Source organism: Canis lupus, chromosome 20, assembly GCF_011100685.1.
Source record: "Canis lupus familiaris isolate Mischka breed German Shepherd chromosome 20, alternate assembly UU_Cfam_GSD_1.0, whole genome shotgun sequence".
Lineage (NCBI taxonomy): Eukaryota > Metazoa > Chordata > Mammalia > Carnivora > Canidae > Canis > Canis lupus.
The window spans coordinates 21,971,450-21,988,226 of record NC_049241.1 but is presented as its reverse complement, the minus strand read 5'-3'; the positions used below and the strand labels follow the sequence as shown (position 1 = coordinate 21,988,226).

At 39.7% G+C, this 16,777-nt stretch overlaps 1 long non-coding RNA gene across 1 annotated transcript; it reads left to right on the top strand.

The window, feature by feature from the left end:
• The first annotated feature begins 1,356 nt into the window (after positions 1-1,356).
• Positions 1,357-16,448, top strand: LOC102155999. Its single transcript, XR_005374765.1, has 4 exons — positions 1,357-2,021; positions 3,396-3,488; positions 3,583-6,417; positions 15,632-16,448. It is a non-coding gene; the product is annotated as an uncharacterized LOC102155999 (long non-coding RNA).
• The last annotated feature ends 329 nt before the right edge of the window (positions 16,449-16,777 follow it).

The following is a 16,777-nucleotide window of genomic DNA, read 5'->3' as shown; positions in this document are numbered from 1 at the left end:
AATACAAATTTACAATAATGAAAGCTTAATATACCCAGGTTGCCAGCTCCTGGCTGTATTTTTTTTTAAATACAGCACTTAAGAATCATTTGATAAATGTTGGATTTGACTTGGGAAGTGTCAGACAAAACATGTCTTTATTCCCTAGCTAGACCTTAAACTTATGCCCTCTTTAAAAAATATTCTGGTTTAACCTCTGGAGAAAATGAGCAAGAAACTTCTGTAATGCTTCTGTTCTGATTGTCAGCTTTTTGTTAAATTTGATATTTTTTCCCCTTACGTTGTAATATACAATAATCAAGCCCTTTCTTTTTCAGAGTTATTTGAATTATTTATCTTTCCCATAGAAATGTGATTATGTGATGCCTTAAAAACGTGTAAAAGTAGGAAGATTTTCTATGTCAACAAGAAGTTCTCTGAGCAACACTGAAAGCAGGTAAGCCGAAGGTTGGAGCTACTCATCTCAGCAGGTCTGCAGCTGAACCGTACCTGACCTGTCATTTGCCTGTTCCCCTTCACCTCACAATCTCTAAGGATCCTTAATCTTGAGCTTCACCCTGCCAAAAGAAAACAATAAAACACATCAATGTGCTATAGCATGGTTACCTGAACATCACACATTTGCCTACAGCTTATGTGACTTTATTTCATATTCACAGACTTACATGTATTAAATTTTGTATTAAGTGAACCCACTTAACAGATAAATATATCCACAAAGTGACAAAACATGGACTGGCAGCTAAATCTCCTGAAGCTGAATCTTGTCTCTGCCCATTTCCAGCTATGTAATTTTGAGCAAGTTACCTAGCCTCTCAGTGCTTCATTTTCCTTTCTGTTCTTTGGTGATCGTAATAGCAGCTACCATTTGGTAGGCTTGTGAAGTTTATTCAAATACAATTTTTTGCTTGGCAGCACATAGTAAATGCTCAGTAAATGGCAGATGCATTTATATTATCATAATCCCCTCCATTATTAGAATGGAACACCATCCCTGAACTACCTAAAATCATCGCGTGTATCAACAGTGGCATACACTATTTGAGAAACGCCACATTTTAGCACAGAGCTAATATTTGTGTGGACTGGCAAGGTGACAAGCCACAGAGTACTTCTGAGAAGAGGACCACACTGTATCTAGGACCCAGGGTTAGACTATTTTAGAGAATAATAAACCCAACTTACAAGTTTTAAGAACATTTTTAGCACAAATGACCTAAAATTTAAATTGTATTAAGTGTGTATAATCTGCATGGGTGCCTCTGCCATGAGAATAATTAAGCTATATTATTCCCAGGAAATGTGCTTTACTGAAGTTGAAATCTCCATTATATTCCCTAGAGAATTAAACTTTTTAATCCTTTATGATATACACTGATGTTATGTATCCAAAGAATGATGTCTTGACTATATCCTGTCTGTTCACTTTCCTATCAATATTTAAATGGTTTTCAGGTTTTTATTTTCAATTATACTTACATTTGATGACTTCTTTGGAACACCATCTGAGGAGTTAATCTTCATAATCCAGCCAACATAAATGAACCCTTAGAACTACCCTGTTTTTATTTTTTGTGTATGCCAAGATTTAATGCATAGCCAAGTAGCATGAGGCAAGCTCGTTTAAGAGGAGTGTTGTAAAGTTAGATTTTCATTATATTTAGTGAGAGATGGTGATGATCTCTTAATTCTTTGCTGCCACATCTGAGGCTCAATAGCAATGGCTTCATGTCCTCACCCATACTAACATGAATCCATAATATACATCTTGTGCGGAATATAAATGAAAAAGCTTCCATTCCATTCCCAGTCTTCCCAAGAAGCATGTACCAAAAAGAAAAAAAAAAAGAAAAAAAAAAAAAAAAGCAGAGCACATTTGCCATATTAAAATTGTCAAGCCCTTGTTTATAGATAAGATTTAGACATGGCTAATCTTATTTGTGTTCAATATTTATAGGTCTTTGGAGCCTATTACCTATACCAGATATACTGGAAAGTAATAGAACTGTACGTAAATCCAAGTAAGTCTCAGCAACATTTCTAAATGGTAAAGGCAGTTTGCTTTTGAAAAATTTGCATTTTAAATTTCTAATTATGGAGTCAGTTGAAGTTAAATCCAAATGGGTGCAATTGTCACTCAAAATGCCTTCCATATTATTCAGACAGCAAAATCTGTGTAGATAGAAACCACTAAACTAGTGTTTCCCAAACTTTGCTTTATGGAACTAGTTCCACAAGCTGTTCCAAAGGTTGCTTTGGGGAATTGGGGTTTGGAGGTTGGGGTAGGAACCAAAACACTCTATTTAATTTTGAGGAATTTAATGTTGGGAAATGCCATGTTAAACACATTTGAACAGGTATCCGTACTGCAAGACTTCTTGCATTCTCAAATACACTCATATGCAGAGTTTTCAGGATTGAGGATAGTATTTAGTGTTTCACAATCTTATTTGACCACAGGATTTTGTGTGTATGTGTGTGTGTAAAACACTTGCTGATGGTTCCAAAGAACATAGTTTGGGAAATTCCAGAGATTTTACAGAAATTATATAGAGTTGCTAAAAGATAACTCCTTTCATTCCTAAGGTAAGTACGCTTACATTTGTTTATTATTCTATTGGTAGAAACCATTGACACTAAAGAATTATTCCCGAAGAAGCAAATTTGCTTAGGTTTGGATTTCCATTGCAAATACTAAACTCTGGTTAAGGAAACTATTGCCATTAAAATATTATTATTCCCAAATTTAAAAAGTAATTTATATTGTCATTTTCAATGGAATATAAATTCTCTTAAGCTCACATTCAGTGTACGTTTTCTATGACTGATAAAAAGTAGTCCTTTATATTGCATGCCTCTCACCCCTTTAAGTATAAATACCTGATGTGTGGGAAGAATGGAAGAGATCTTGGCTACAGTGCAAGGAGTTTATAACTTTGGGTTCTGCTCATTGATTTTTGGTGGAAGGGACTTAGGAAGAATTATACAGTATTCAGAATTTACATAGTCTTCTCAATGATTTCTTTTTTTAAGGTTTTATTTTTAAGTAATCTCTATACCTAATGTGGGGCTCAAACTCACAACCCCAAGAAAAAGAGCTGTAGGCTTCACTGACTGAACCAGCCAGGTGCCCCTCAATTTTTTTTTTAATGCAGGCAAATCCTAACAGATAAGTTATATCTCCAAAGTTTGGTTAATTGGTTGTAGGCCAACCCACAAAAACTACATTAGTTGTCACAGATCCGGTATATTATAGTATTAAGATTGTTATAGAATTGAAATAGCCATATTACAAAGTCTTAGGGAAAATACATTAGCACATCATTCTATTCCTTACAAATGAGATCAGAGATTTCTTTCATTCAACACCTTTTTTACAATGTTTTTTTTTTCAGCCCCCATTCTTTGCCTGGAAATAGTGAACAGAGGAACTTCGCTCCTGTGGGCCAGAAGAATTAGTTGGCTTATATGACCACAGAGTTGAAATGGTAAATGTAACTTCACCTATGTCTGAATTTAAGGGCTCAAAGGCATTCAATCTACCTGTCTCTCATTTACTTGATTCTGTGCTCCTCTCTGCAGGTGACTCTTCTCCATGTGGACCCCACAATACAGCTGAAAGCAAGCGCTTCTTTGCCAGTGCCTATGGTCAAGTCCCCGTATCAGTTCTGGTCAGGCCTACTGTAAGAGCACCACAGCAGGAAGGTGGAACTCACCGATTGGTCAGGTCTGGGTCACGCGGTCCACTCCACTAGATTTCCCTTCAGCTGCACCTAAACCATGTGGACCAACAGAAAGGAAGGTGGAGTTAATCCACCCAGATTGCAAGGAGTGATGCCTAAAATGGGGAGGAGATTCTGAGCAGGCAAAACCACAAGCACTCAATTCCTGTAGATCTCAAAGAGGTTTGGGCAAGCTCTTCCTTTGCCAGTCTTGCTTCTCCCGTGTGCATCAATTTGGGATTTTTCTTTCCTCTCCCTAAATGGCAGAATGGGGGAAAGGTAGGGAAGGAAAGTATCCAATCCCTAGAGTTGTATCTCCCTCCTCATCACATGTGGCCAGTTTTTCACAAGCAGTTCTCCAGCTCTCACCCTCACCCTCACTCAATCCTCTACCACATGGATGTCCTAAGACCAGGGCTCTTCAATAAGATGTTGAGAAGACTCGCAAAAGCACAACTTCCTCTAAATACACAAGAACTCTTCCATAACTTCCGAAGCCCCCTGGGCCATCAGAGTGTTTTCACTCTCACATGACAGAAACCAAACTCCCATTTGGCTCAAACTGAAAAAGGAGATTTACTGGTCACATAACAAACTCCATGGATGGAGCTCAGCATGGTAACCTCAGATCCTCCAATGACCATGTCATGAATGGTTTGCTGTCTCCAACTCACCTCTGCTCTCCCCTCTTTTGGCTTAATTCTCATGCAAACTCTCCCTGTGACACAGCAGAATGACTTGATGGCCCCAAACACACCCCTGCAGTGAATCAACCAGCCTGGGAGAGATTTTTCCTCTTCCCAGAGTCTCCTTGGCCCAGAATGGCCAGGACCAGTCACTGTTGCCAGGAGCATGCAACAGACTGATAGGTCATCCTCATCTTGTTTCCACCCATTGAGCCCAGTGTACTTTGTCCCTCTGGAGGGGAAAAGGACAGCCCTGAAATCTGGAAAGGCAGTCCTCTTACAGCCCTTGTTCACTTTTGCACCTGTGGGTGTCTACTCCTTGCCCTTCTACCATTTGACTCTTTGTCATTTTGGGCTCAGATTAAGTTTTACCTCCTCAGAGAAAAGGGCACTGATCACCATTCAGGAAGGAAGTTCTGTTTGTATTTTTTTCAATATGCCATCTTATTTCCTTCATAGCCGACTTGTTCTCTTCCTCCTCCTCCTGTTCTACCTTTCCTCATCCTCTCCTCCACCACCTCCTCCTTTCCTTAAACCAGTGACCTGATTTCCTGTCATTTGTATATAAAATAATCATATTGTGATCAGTAGAAAAGTACTGGCAATTTTTGCCACAATATTATCAAAAAGAAGGCAATCCTTTTTTAATAAAAATAACATAAAAGAAATAAGATTGGAAAAAAGTAGTAGGCTGAAAGAATATTTGCTAAGACTGTAAAAAAAATGTTTACAAGAACATCATCACATCCTATTTATGTGAGTTCTTGGGAGAGTTCAAGTTCAATATGAATTAAATACTGTAACTTGTGCCTCTAAGTGCCCCAAATTTTCTCTTCACTATTTGATGATAGACTTTCTCAAGTGTATTATTCCCTGCCTTTTGAGACAGAATATAATTAATATAATTTTACCTCAGCTTAATGGCACAGGGTCATCTTGAAGATTATTATTTCACTGAGCTGGAAGACCGTGGTGTCCTTGGGGGCTTCAGAGTTGGGATGGAGGTTGTGGTCCTTGTATTAAGAGGCCCTAAACACAGTGCTTCTCCCCTGTCCCCTTTCCTCCCCAACCCCTTCCAGTTTATTGCTGCAGCCCTGCTGTGGGTTTGGAAGAACAGCTAACCCAGTTAAGTCATTGGCAGTTAACAGAATTGTGTTTTGTGTGAGGGAAATGTCTTGTTTGTGGATGAAGCTCAGGCACTCTTATGTGCAGCACATCAGCTTTCCTGCTTTGATTGTGGCTGTGCAGAGACTTTTTCCTCCTATTTCCTATTTCCCACTGGGCTTTAGCTAACAGAAGTCTCTGGATTCATAACTTGGTTAAAGAAATTTTACTATGATTAAGAAACCCAGGCCAGACTCGTTAGGATCATGGGCTTCTGTGTTGCTACACCACTCACAGGCCATTCTTCTCTCCATACTTTGCAAGAGTGTCACCATACTAGTCCAGCTCAGACTCTGGCAGTGGTCAGCCAATTCTTCTCTAAAGAACCAGGTAGTAAATACTGTGTGCTTTGTGAGCCAACAGGAAAAATCAAGGATATTATGTTGGTTCTTGAAGGAGAAGAGAGAAAACAAATTTCCACAGATTTTACATTAATGAGTTTCAAAGTGTAATAATGATAATTGAGTACAATTATTGCAATATGGTTTTACGCATGAGAAGAACAAAATCCTTTTTTGAGAAGGACTAACATTTTGCTTAATTGGGGTTCAAAGCTAGTGTTCTTTAGCCTCAGATTGATTGTAAATATTCATTTGTAAAAGCCATCTTAGCTCATAAGCTATTCAGGAACAGGTACAGTGAGCCAGATTTGGACCATAGTTTCCCAACCCCTGGACTATGGCATAAACTGATAACTGTCCCCCATATCTGTTGTTTCTTTTTCCTTTTAGTAATATAATGCTCTGAATTTTAGCTCAGCTCATAACCACATTGCTGGGTACCTTTCTTTTCAGCCTTCCTTGCAACTCAGTGGGACCAAGTCATTCAATTCTGGATAATCAGATGTGAGTACCCCTCTGTTCCTTACTTTCTAATGGCTAGGAAGGAGTAGATGCTCTGATGACTGTGGCAGAGCTGCCCCACCAGCCTCTGGACTGCTGTGTGGAAAAGAAAGAAATTTATTTCAAGTCTATATTTTGAGATCTTATATTATAGTTATGTTTGCAAATACTATATACTGTATGCTGTACAATTCGAAGGAAGAAATGTTCTCTCCTCTTCCGTGTTCTCCTTCTCCTCCTCTTCTTCTTCATTCTTTGCTTCAGTGACATTACTTCAGGATTTTCACCCTTTCCTACTGGCCTTCCTAGTCAAATCATCTAAATCAATGAGTTTTTCCTTTTTTTCACCCCTGCTTAAGCAAAAACAAATTAAATTCCCCTTTGCAGCTTAGATGAGAATCATTGAATAGAACTTAAAAGCTGTCTAAGGACTTTGTGTATTTCCAAAATGAACCTCATGAGATGGAGTTGCTCTTTTGTAATAACAAGAAGCACACAAACTTGGCAAATGTAATCTTACCTCGGCTAGCGAAACCTGCAGGCAGATTTTTATCTGTTTACAGGGATTATTATAAAAGGCTGAATAACAGCCTTGACTGTTTCTTTGGTTGTCAGCTGAACTGTAATCACATCCAGTTTGAGATGAGGAACTGCTGAGTGTAGAGTGTTAGACACACACACACACACACACACACTGCACAAAATTGAAAATCATACAAGAGGCGTTGAAACTACTACAAACATGTTGTCTGTGCTGATTCACTGTAGAAAAAGAGAGTTAGAAAGGCACTTTTCTCATCCTTTTTTATGTGATACCTTCTTAGAAAATACTTTTTTTTTTTTTTTTTTTTTAGACAAATACTTTCTGCTTTTTGAGTCTCAGTTTCTTGTCTAGATGACAGGGGCAAAAGTGCCTGTTGCAGAGGGCTGAGGTAAAGGTAATGAGAGAAAATGTTAAATACACATCTTTCCATGCTTGATGGTTGTGTTGTTATTTTTCTGTCCAGTTGTTTTTATACCACAGTGTTTTATTTCAAGCCAGAGTTGTCTTTTCTCCATAAAAAAGTGACTCTTATTAGCCAACATATCCTAGTGGCTGTAAAGCCCAACCTGCATCTGGTCATACTGTTTGAAATGGTAGGAGTTGTCAAACTTGGTTTTTCTTTTCTTTTAAATAGAGTTTCTTGAGGGAAAAGGCCAGTGGTTATTTTTCTTTTATCAAAAATGCTAATAGAACCTTCTCTAGGTTTGCAGATTTTTCTGCAGGACCCACACAAGTCCTGGCACATATACCAGACTCTTTAATGTGGTTGAGAACGTGGATGCCAGAGACAGACGAGGTTTGAATTCACTGCCCTCCACTTACAGCCTTGTCACTTGGGGCAAGATACCTAACCGTGGTTTGCTTCTTTTTCCTCATGTGTAAAATGTCAGTAAATAATACTCCTTACATAGCACGGTGTGCGGCCAAGTGAATCAGTACATATCAAAGGATCTGTGCCTGTCACACACTAACATTCAGTAAATGTTAGTTCTTACTGTGCCATGGAGGCTGATTTTTTTTTTCCCCCCTTGGACAAGCCTTCTATTCTAGCAACAAGCAGCTCCAGTGAGCACACTACTTTTCTGGTGTTTTTCTTCTTTCTGGTTCTGGACTATTCCACTTATCTATTGCTGCATAAAAAAATCAGGCCTGAATCATGGCGTAAAACAAAAACCATTTTGTTATGCTCCCAGAATCTATAGGTCAGGTATCTGGACAGGGCATAGCTGGGATGGCTTGTGTTTTCTCTGCTTCATAATGTCTGGGGCCTCAGCTGGGAAGAGTCCAGGGACCAGTGGTGACTCAATGGCCGAGGGCTAGAATCACTTGGAGGCTCCTTCACTCACAAGTCTGGCGCCTGGGCTGCGTGACTCAAAAGACTTGGCTCAGCAGGGACCGTTGACCAAAGTGCCCACACGTGGCCTTTCCACGTGGCTTGGGTTTCTCCCAGCATGGTGGCTCGCTTCTGAGAAGGAGCAAACCCAAGAGCAAATGTTTCAAAAAACCCAGACAGAAATGGCATGGCTCTTTGTGACCTGGCCGCAGAAGTCAGGAAGTGTTACTTCTGCTACTCTGCTGAACTAGCAGTCCCAAGTTTTCTCTGATTCAAGGGGAGGGTGGCATAGATGCCATTCTGGATGGAAGTGTCAAGGATCTTAAAAAATTTCTTTTTTAAAATTTTTCTCCTATGAATTTGGCTTTGTTTGGGACTTGTTACCCATGTTCTGGTTAGTGATCCCTAGTCTTCCCTGGTTGCTGTGTACCCTTGACTAATCCCAACCCCTAGGATTTAGAATCTAGAGCATCCCTCTGGCAACCTTCACTTGTTCCTTCTATCACCTAGACAGCATTCCCTGTTCCTGCCCACTACCCAGCCCTGCCTCCCGCCTCCTTCCTTTGCTCCAGCTCATCTGCTACCTAAAACTCACCAAGTGGAATAATATTTTTGTAATTCTAGCCAAACTTTCCCTCAATATTTTCACTTCCTCCTTGGTCTACCCACAACTTGCTGAAGCTCAACTCTTCCAAGCTTATGAACTCAGAAAAGGAATGTTTCTTCAGAAAGGGAAAAGCTGAGGAGCCTCTTTGTAGGAAAAGAGAATAGATTCTCACTGCATAGGACAAATATTTCAACACAAAGACTCCCCAGTTAGGGGAACAGAGGGAGAGTAATGAGAGCAGAGGTATGGGTGGTACCAGAAAGACGGGTCCAATGCATTGTTACTTTGGTTAAAGCCTGGGGAGGTGGCCAAAATCACAAATAGTTTTATGGGATCTGGGAGCAGAGAGGACGTGAAACTTTCCAGGCGAGTTCCTGGAGAAGAAGCAGTGCTGTAGAGGAAAGCATGGTGATTGCAGTATTGAGGTGGGATGGGGCCTTAGACAGCATCACCCACGAGAAAGACCTGGAACTGAAAAAAAGAAACAACCAATCCTGGAAGGATGATGAGAAAAGACTCATTGCTAACCCACATGGGCCCATTGCCGAGGACCAGAGTGAATGCCGTGGAGGACAGGATGCTTTGCTTCACCCAGAGCCTCTTTTCTATAGACTCGTGGGATACCTAGAACCATGGGAAAAGGAAGGGAACCCATAAATGACAAAGATTAACTTTTCACCTCCTTAATTAGGAAGCAGTAGATTCAAATGAGAATCTAGTTTTAGAAAAATGAAACAAGTTAGATTTTTTAAAAGATTTTATTTATTCATTCATTCATGAGAGACACAGAGAGAGGCAGAGACACAGGAAGAGGGAGAAGCAGGCTCCCTGTGGGGAACCTGATGTGTTGGAGTCAATCCCAGAACCCCAGGATCATGACCTGAGCCAAAGGCAGACACTCAACCACTGAGCCACCCAGGTGCCCAAGTTCTATTTTTTTGCACACCTAAAGATGTGTACTGCTATCCACATTCACTCATACATATTCAGTGTTTCATATTGAGGGGAGAGGTGGATGTATGCAATAAAATTCTATATGGCATGTTTTTAATAATCAATTCTTATTTCTGTTGGAGTTTTATTGTGTTTCTGTCAAATAACACTGATAGAGATTTAGCTGTTGAGTAAGTGGAAATTGTGAATGAAAGTTACAATTCATTCATTTAAATCTTTCTGAGCAACTACTATATGTCAAATAGTGTCTTAAGTGGAGTTAACAGAGGTAATAAGGCCATAGTCTTTGCCCTTGAAAATAAAACTTACAATGTAACAGCTTTAGAACAGGCATGATTTTTTGGTCTAATAGCTAGCTCTTAGGTTTATAGCTAGACACATATAGATGTGAGGAATCTGATCAGTTAAAAGCACACACACACACACACACACACACACACACACACACATTCTTAGAGCTCTTTCCTCCAAATGCATAATAAGGATCCCCATGGCAGTACCCCTCTTCTGTGATTTGGTCAACAGAGTCAAGAGAAAGGCTTGAAGCACACATACACGCACATACATTCACACACACCATCTCTTTATTCTGTACTAGGGTGTGTTGTCATTGCATGATATATTTAGACAAAAACCACTTACTTTATAATGATCTTTGTTCACATGAAATCTACAGAAATAAATAGTATTACTGATTTCTTCTTTTGTTTGATGTCAGTGTGAGATATTTATTAAGAAAATGCGCTGGATGTAATGTCACCTTAATTATAGTATGAGAAGGCTTAATGAAGGCAAATTCCCCTTTATAGCTTTAGGCTTTAATGCCACTAGGCTCTTCTGTTTATTCCAATGAATTACATTTCTGGCACCCACGATCTCATGTAACAAATGCATAACTAATGTGACATTCACACAAAACATCACATTAGTTCCATACGATCAGTTCTATTCCAGTGAACACCAACCCAAATCATGTTATTGTAATGTGAGTTGCGATTTAATACCCTAATTTGTAGGTAAGTTTTGTCTGAATCTAGCATTATTTACACCACTTATGGTGGTTTCTAAGACATACTAGATGCACATTTTATCTGGCTTGGCTACCTCCCCTCCCCCGATAGACACACCCCTAAGTAATATATCAAACAGTCTGGTACTGAATACGTTCTCAACTATCTTCCTACCAGGTTAAAAATTGCGGGTGACAGTAGTTGGCTGTTTCAATAACTCGAAAATTCCCGTAATGTAACATGCTTTCAAATTTGGAGAACTAAGAATTACAGAAGAATAGAGACTGTCATCCAGCCCAGGAAAAGTTAATAGTTGCATAATACTATTTATAAAATGAGGTCAAGATTATTCTGTAAGCATAAGTCAATCTATTTTGAAATAAGGCATTCTTTCTGCCTGGTGTCTTCTCCCTGCAGTCCATATGGCAAGCTCACTTGCATCCTTCACGCTTCAGCATGATTGTTACCTCCTTTCTAACAAAGCTTTTGACTACCCTATTTAAAACAGCCCCCTCTGTATCACTGACTGCCTATCACATCACCCTGTGTGACACTTTCTGGTACCTATTTCTCTATTTGCTGTCCCTTTTTCCCTAGTTATAAATTACAATTTCTAGGTGGGCAGATGACCACCTAGAATGAAAGCTACTTTTCCAGCTTCTCTTGCAGCCATGGAATACATCTGGCTATTGGGAGAAACACTATTTTTTTTTTTATTTTTTTTTACTAAACCATCTTTAAAAGTGAAGGGAGAGGTATGGTCCTCTTCTTGGCTTTGTCCTTCATATAGTTGCAATGGCTGAAACCCAAGCCATCATTATCCTGGAGCATGAAGTGGAAGCCATGTGTTTGGAATGGTGAACCACAAATCTAGGTCCTAGATGAATTCATGAAGCTGCCTTACCGATCTCTCTCTCTCTCTCTCTCTCTCTCTCTTTTAAGAGAGAGAAAGAGACAGACAGAAGCAGCAGAGTGGGTGGGGAAAGAGAGACTCTCAAGCAGGCTCCACATCCAGGGCAGAGCCTGACGCAGACTGGATCTCATGACCCTGAGATCATGACCTGAGCTGAAAGCAAGAAAGAGTCTTACGCTTAATCCACTGAGCCTCACAGGTGCCCCAACTGCCTTATCCATTGTGAAGAGACTTCTTTAATGTGAAAGGAGAAATAAACTTTTGAAACCACAATCATTATTCCACATATATAGCAACTTGTCCAGCGTATTAACCTGAACCAACCAAAGAAGAGGTGCACCGATCAATCGGAATAGATGCCAGTGTCAAAAAATTGCTGTAGCTGAATCACAGCTTTGGTTTAAGCAAAATGATTTTGAATCTTCTTTCCCCTGCAACTAAACCTAATGTTAAGTAATCTCTACTTTTTAACCCTTGTTGTAGTCCGTGATTATCTTTTCATTGTTTTACATATTTATTATCTTCCTCTCCCCTTAACATCTAATCTCTATGAGGGCAGAGAATTCCTCTAGGGTTTGCTTCTGGAACACAACTTCGTTGAATGTTGAAAGAATGAATGAACTAATTCTTTAATTTTTTATTGCAAGATACAATATTTTGGGAATTGCAGATCTGGAGCAGTGAAAAGAATTCTATTTGGAGGACGAGGGTTGGCAGTGCAATTGACAAAAGTTTTTTTTTTTTTTTCCTTCTGACTTGAAAAAAAACCTGATGAAATTAGTGGTAGATAAAAATTCATTTCTCGCTTCTAACAAGGAATCACAAACAATGGAGGACATATAAATAGAGTAGCAGCTTTATTAATAATACTTTCCTACTCCATTCGTGATCTTTTGATGACAACCCTACCGGAGGCACTCTTTATCAGGCACTAAAGCAATTTAGATGCTGTCACATGCCTTTCTTGATATATACGTATTAGACATAAAGCAGTTTTCTGTTCTTTAGCTTATTTTAGTATATAATTAAAACTCTGACTGTCTGCTACTAAGCAACGGAGCATGGCAGAGGTTGATCACATGCTATCACAAAGATAGAAAGAGGAAAAATAATAAAAATAATCATACCCATTCCTGTAATCAGCCTTCAGATCTTAATTATGTTTTAACTCCTTTGTTATGCCAAAGGCAATGCCTATTGGCATTTAAAGGACACTCTCACTTCTCTGCCTAAATTCAATCTAGTTGTTTCATTTGGATCCTAGTCCATTTATGGAATCCTTCTGGGGGCATTTAAGGTCACAAAGGATGATAGAAAACTGAGATAGGAGTCTGGAGGTTTGGGTTCCATTTAGCCCCCAACCTGGCAAGGTGTGTGTGGGGAAGCACCCAGATTCTAAACTCAAGGAAAGGGAGGCTGGGGTGGGGGTGTGTGCAAGGCTGGAGGTTGGGGGAGGGTGGGATTGGTAGGTGAACAAGTGGGTTTATACCCAAAACAGCCCTCTGCCACCTTTCTCCCTGACCCAGGGGCTGACCTCTGAAGTTTCAATTTTATATTTCACTCTGCTTTCAAAGACGCCTTTTTATCAGACTCTTAACTTTTATATGAATGGTATTTCTGTAAAATTGTGAGATGCACCAGTTTTGAAGACTGTATCCAGAGGGAATAGCTCTTACTCTGTTCTGGCCCCCACCTCCCTCAACTTCCCAAAAGACTTCTGAATATGAATCTTATTCACTTATTCATTCATTCATTCATTCATTCATTCATTCATTCATTCGTGAATGAATAACTTTTGAGCCCCTACTTTGGGTCAGGTACTATTCTATGCATTAGGGCTGTAACAGTGGGCAAAACGGACACCTCTACCCTTACAGAGCCTTGCTCCATAGGAAAGACAGCAAATAAATAAGAGAAGCTTTTTTAAAAGGAATGAATACTTACCATATATTGAGCTCTCACTAGGCCAAACACAGCATAGTCTCATGGTGCTATTTACTCTTTACACCAGCTAACAGGAGCGGCACAGAGGATGCACAGCGGTGGTGCACGAACATGAGATGCACTGCCCGAGCCGATTCCCAGGGCTGCCACTTACTAGCTGTGTCATTTGTAGCCAGTTAATTACTCTTTACTTGCCTCAATTTTCTTACCTGGAAAATGGCAGTTCTATCTTATGGGGCTGTTGGGAGAATAATTATTTAATGTATTTGTATGTAGATCAACACAAGTCCCTTCTCTCCATGTAAGGGTGAGGAAAGCTATGTAATGTCCCTCTTTTCCAGAGCCACCCATTCTCTGACACCCATACTACCATACTACCAAAAGATTTGGGGCCATGTTAGATGTTTCAGAGCCCAGACCTACTTTCTTTTGGAGGGAGCATTGAGAAGGGTAATGATTGGTAACTATTAAGGCTATACAAGGACAGAAAAAAGATCTGGAGTTAAGGGGGCCAGGAAGAGCTGTCCTAAAACAATTAACAATGTTAGGAAAACTTAAAAAGTATATTCATGTGCTGATGCCTCTGCACTTGAACTGTATAACTTCCTGGTGGGAGGTAAACAAGAGGAAGGAATTCTTGAGGGTACCTGAGAGTCTGCTCCATTATTTTTCTTTGGCTTTTGTAATCTTCCTACATACTAAGCAACTAAAATGAGCATGACCTCTTTTCTTTGTCCTTCTCTCCACATCTGAACTATTCTCCTCTCAAGCTGACTGGTGTCCCTTTTTGGTCATCTAAGTCATGCCTAAAGACCCTCCATTGTCTACCCCAGGATGAGAGAGCGTGTGTAGAGGAGATTGAAAGAGCCCAGCAGAGACAGAAACACAACATAATTGGTCAGTATCAGCCTATAAACCAGCTCCATTGGAGTCAGATGTCTGTCCTTGCCCCATCCAGCCATTGGGGGGACAGAATCAACTTTTGAGACTTGTGATTATAGACAAAGAAGTTGCGGATTGGGCAAGCTTTCCTAAATCTTTCTATTTTTGCTTTTCTCTGCGAAGTTATTTTCCACGCAATGGGTCCAACACCTATTATCTCTGCCCTCAGCTGCACATTACAGATAATTAGCATCAGTTGTATTGTCATACCTACCATTTATTAACAACCTTCTTAACTGTAGCAACGTACAGATTACTTTTAAAAATAGCCGTTAGTCTCTTTGTAAGTGGAAGGGCTCAGAATCTTATACACCCAAAGTTTCTCTCTTTGCTAGAGCCAGCCATGAGCACTCTCCACCTGACGTTTTGGAAAACAGATTTATAGGCAGGTCTGTGTGTTATGCTTCTAGTTAATCGATGTGGTCCCACAGAACTTAAAGTACTGCAGGGACCAACAGGATCTCTACCTTCAAGGAGTCTTAATCTGTACTGGATCATGACATATATAAGATGTTAGTATTTTCTCCAAGCCCAGCTGTGCAGTGGGTAACTAAGTTGGCTTCCTTGCAACAAAAAAATTCCTTCAAGAACAACTTCTGTCACAATTGCCTGTAAAAGTTTCAGCTACTCTCTTCCTTGCTTCCTTTCCTTTTGGGGTTGTGCCTAGTGGTTGGCTACCACTCAGGAAAGCATTATAATTGTAGGCACTAGCTTAGCCAAAAGGCCATGTTTTAGCTTTAGGGTAAACTTGTTAAAATTGGGCACTCAGCCAGGGTCATCCATCTAAGGACATCGTGAAAGCGTCTTACGGTTGTTCATCCAGCTACGGTCTAATTAATTTTCAAATGGACAAAGTAGCTTCTTGGGCCGTGTAACAAGCATTTTCATTCATTTAAGCGAAGCTGGATTTGGCTCGGAGCAGGGTCACGAGAAATTCTAATGGCTTCTTCTGTTCTTTGTGTGTCCTCAGGAGAGCTTGCTTGATGTCAACAAAGCAAGATTTGTGCTCCGGGCAATCGGAGTGGAATCAGTTTCCAGAGAGCCAAGTTCTTTGACTTCCCCTAGAAGGAAAGGGTATGGAATTGAGCATATGGGAAGGCTCTCTAAACCCTTTTACATTATTGGATTTAGCTACGCTCACATAATGAAATTGTTGAGATTGTTTAAACCTTCTGCGGGGACTTCTGTTAGCGGAGAAGAAACTTGTACTAAAGCCATAAGAAGATTGTGTTATAGATATAATGGAATCTTTTTTATCTTTTGCCTGGTTTTCTGTGTAGGGCTGACATTTTTTTTCTGGGCATGAAGCCAAGGGTCTATTTAATTTCTCAAAATTTCCCATGGTCACTAATACTGTCCCCCTGACAGCAGTTTCATAAATTTATAAATAAAGACAAAGCCATAAGAAAGGTTGTGAATCCTTGCAATTAACTTCAAATAGCGTTTGGCAGCTTTTTTTTTTTTTTAAGGTGGCTATTTTGCTCCGTAAACATAGTGACACCTATAGAAAGCATGTTCTTGATTCTTCAGAACATTTTTCACTGATCTTACCTAAATCCCAATAAAATATTGAACTTTATCTTTGTCTCGAAACCACATCTATGATTAAATAAATCTTGAATATAAAAATGCAAGTTGACTTACATCTGATGAATTCTCATGAACAATTAAATTTATATCACTCATTTTTCTTGCATTTAGGATTATGGGGTGATGGTGGCATTTTTTATTTTGAATGTAAAATCCTGTTTGTTTTGTTGTTGTTGTTTTTTTACTTTTAGATTTTTAAGAAGGCTTTTTACCAATTTAGAGACATATTTTGTTTGTTTTTATTTGTTTTTTGTGGGTTTTGGTTTTGGGGTTTTTTTTTAAAGAGGTGGGGTTAGGGAGGACGCAGGTGGCAGGCAGCTTCCCATTAAGGAGCATCATGACAGTTTGACCATGAAAAATGCACCCCATTGAATACCACAGTGTTCTGGGAAATGACTAGCCACAGAAAACCCTCTGCCCCTAGCATTCATTTCAGCAATGCCCCCAAACTGCTTGCTTGCTTTTTTGCAGCCAACCAAGGACCCCAAGTGTACCTGCAGAAAGTCATCCAGACTTCCAAAAAGCC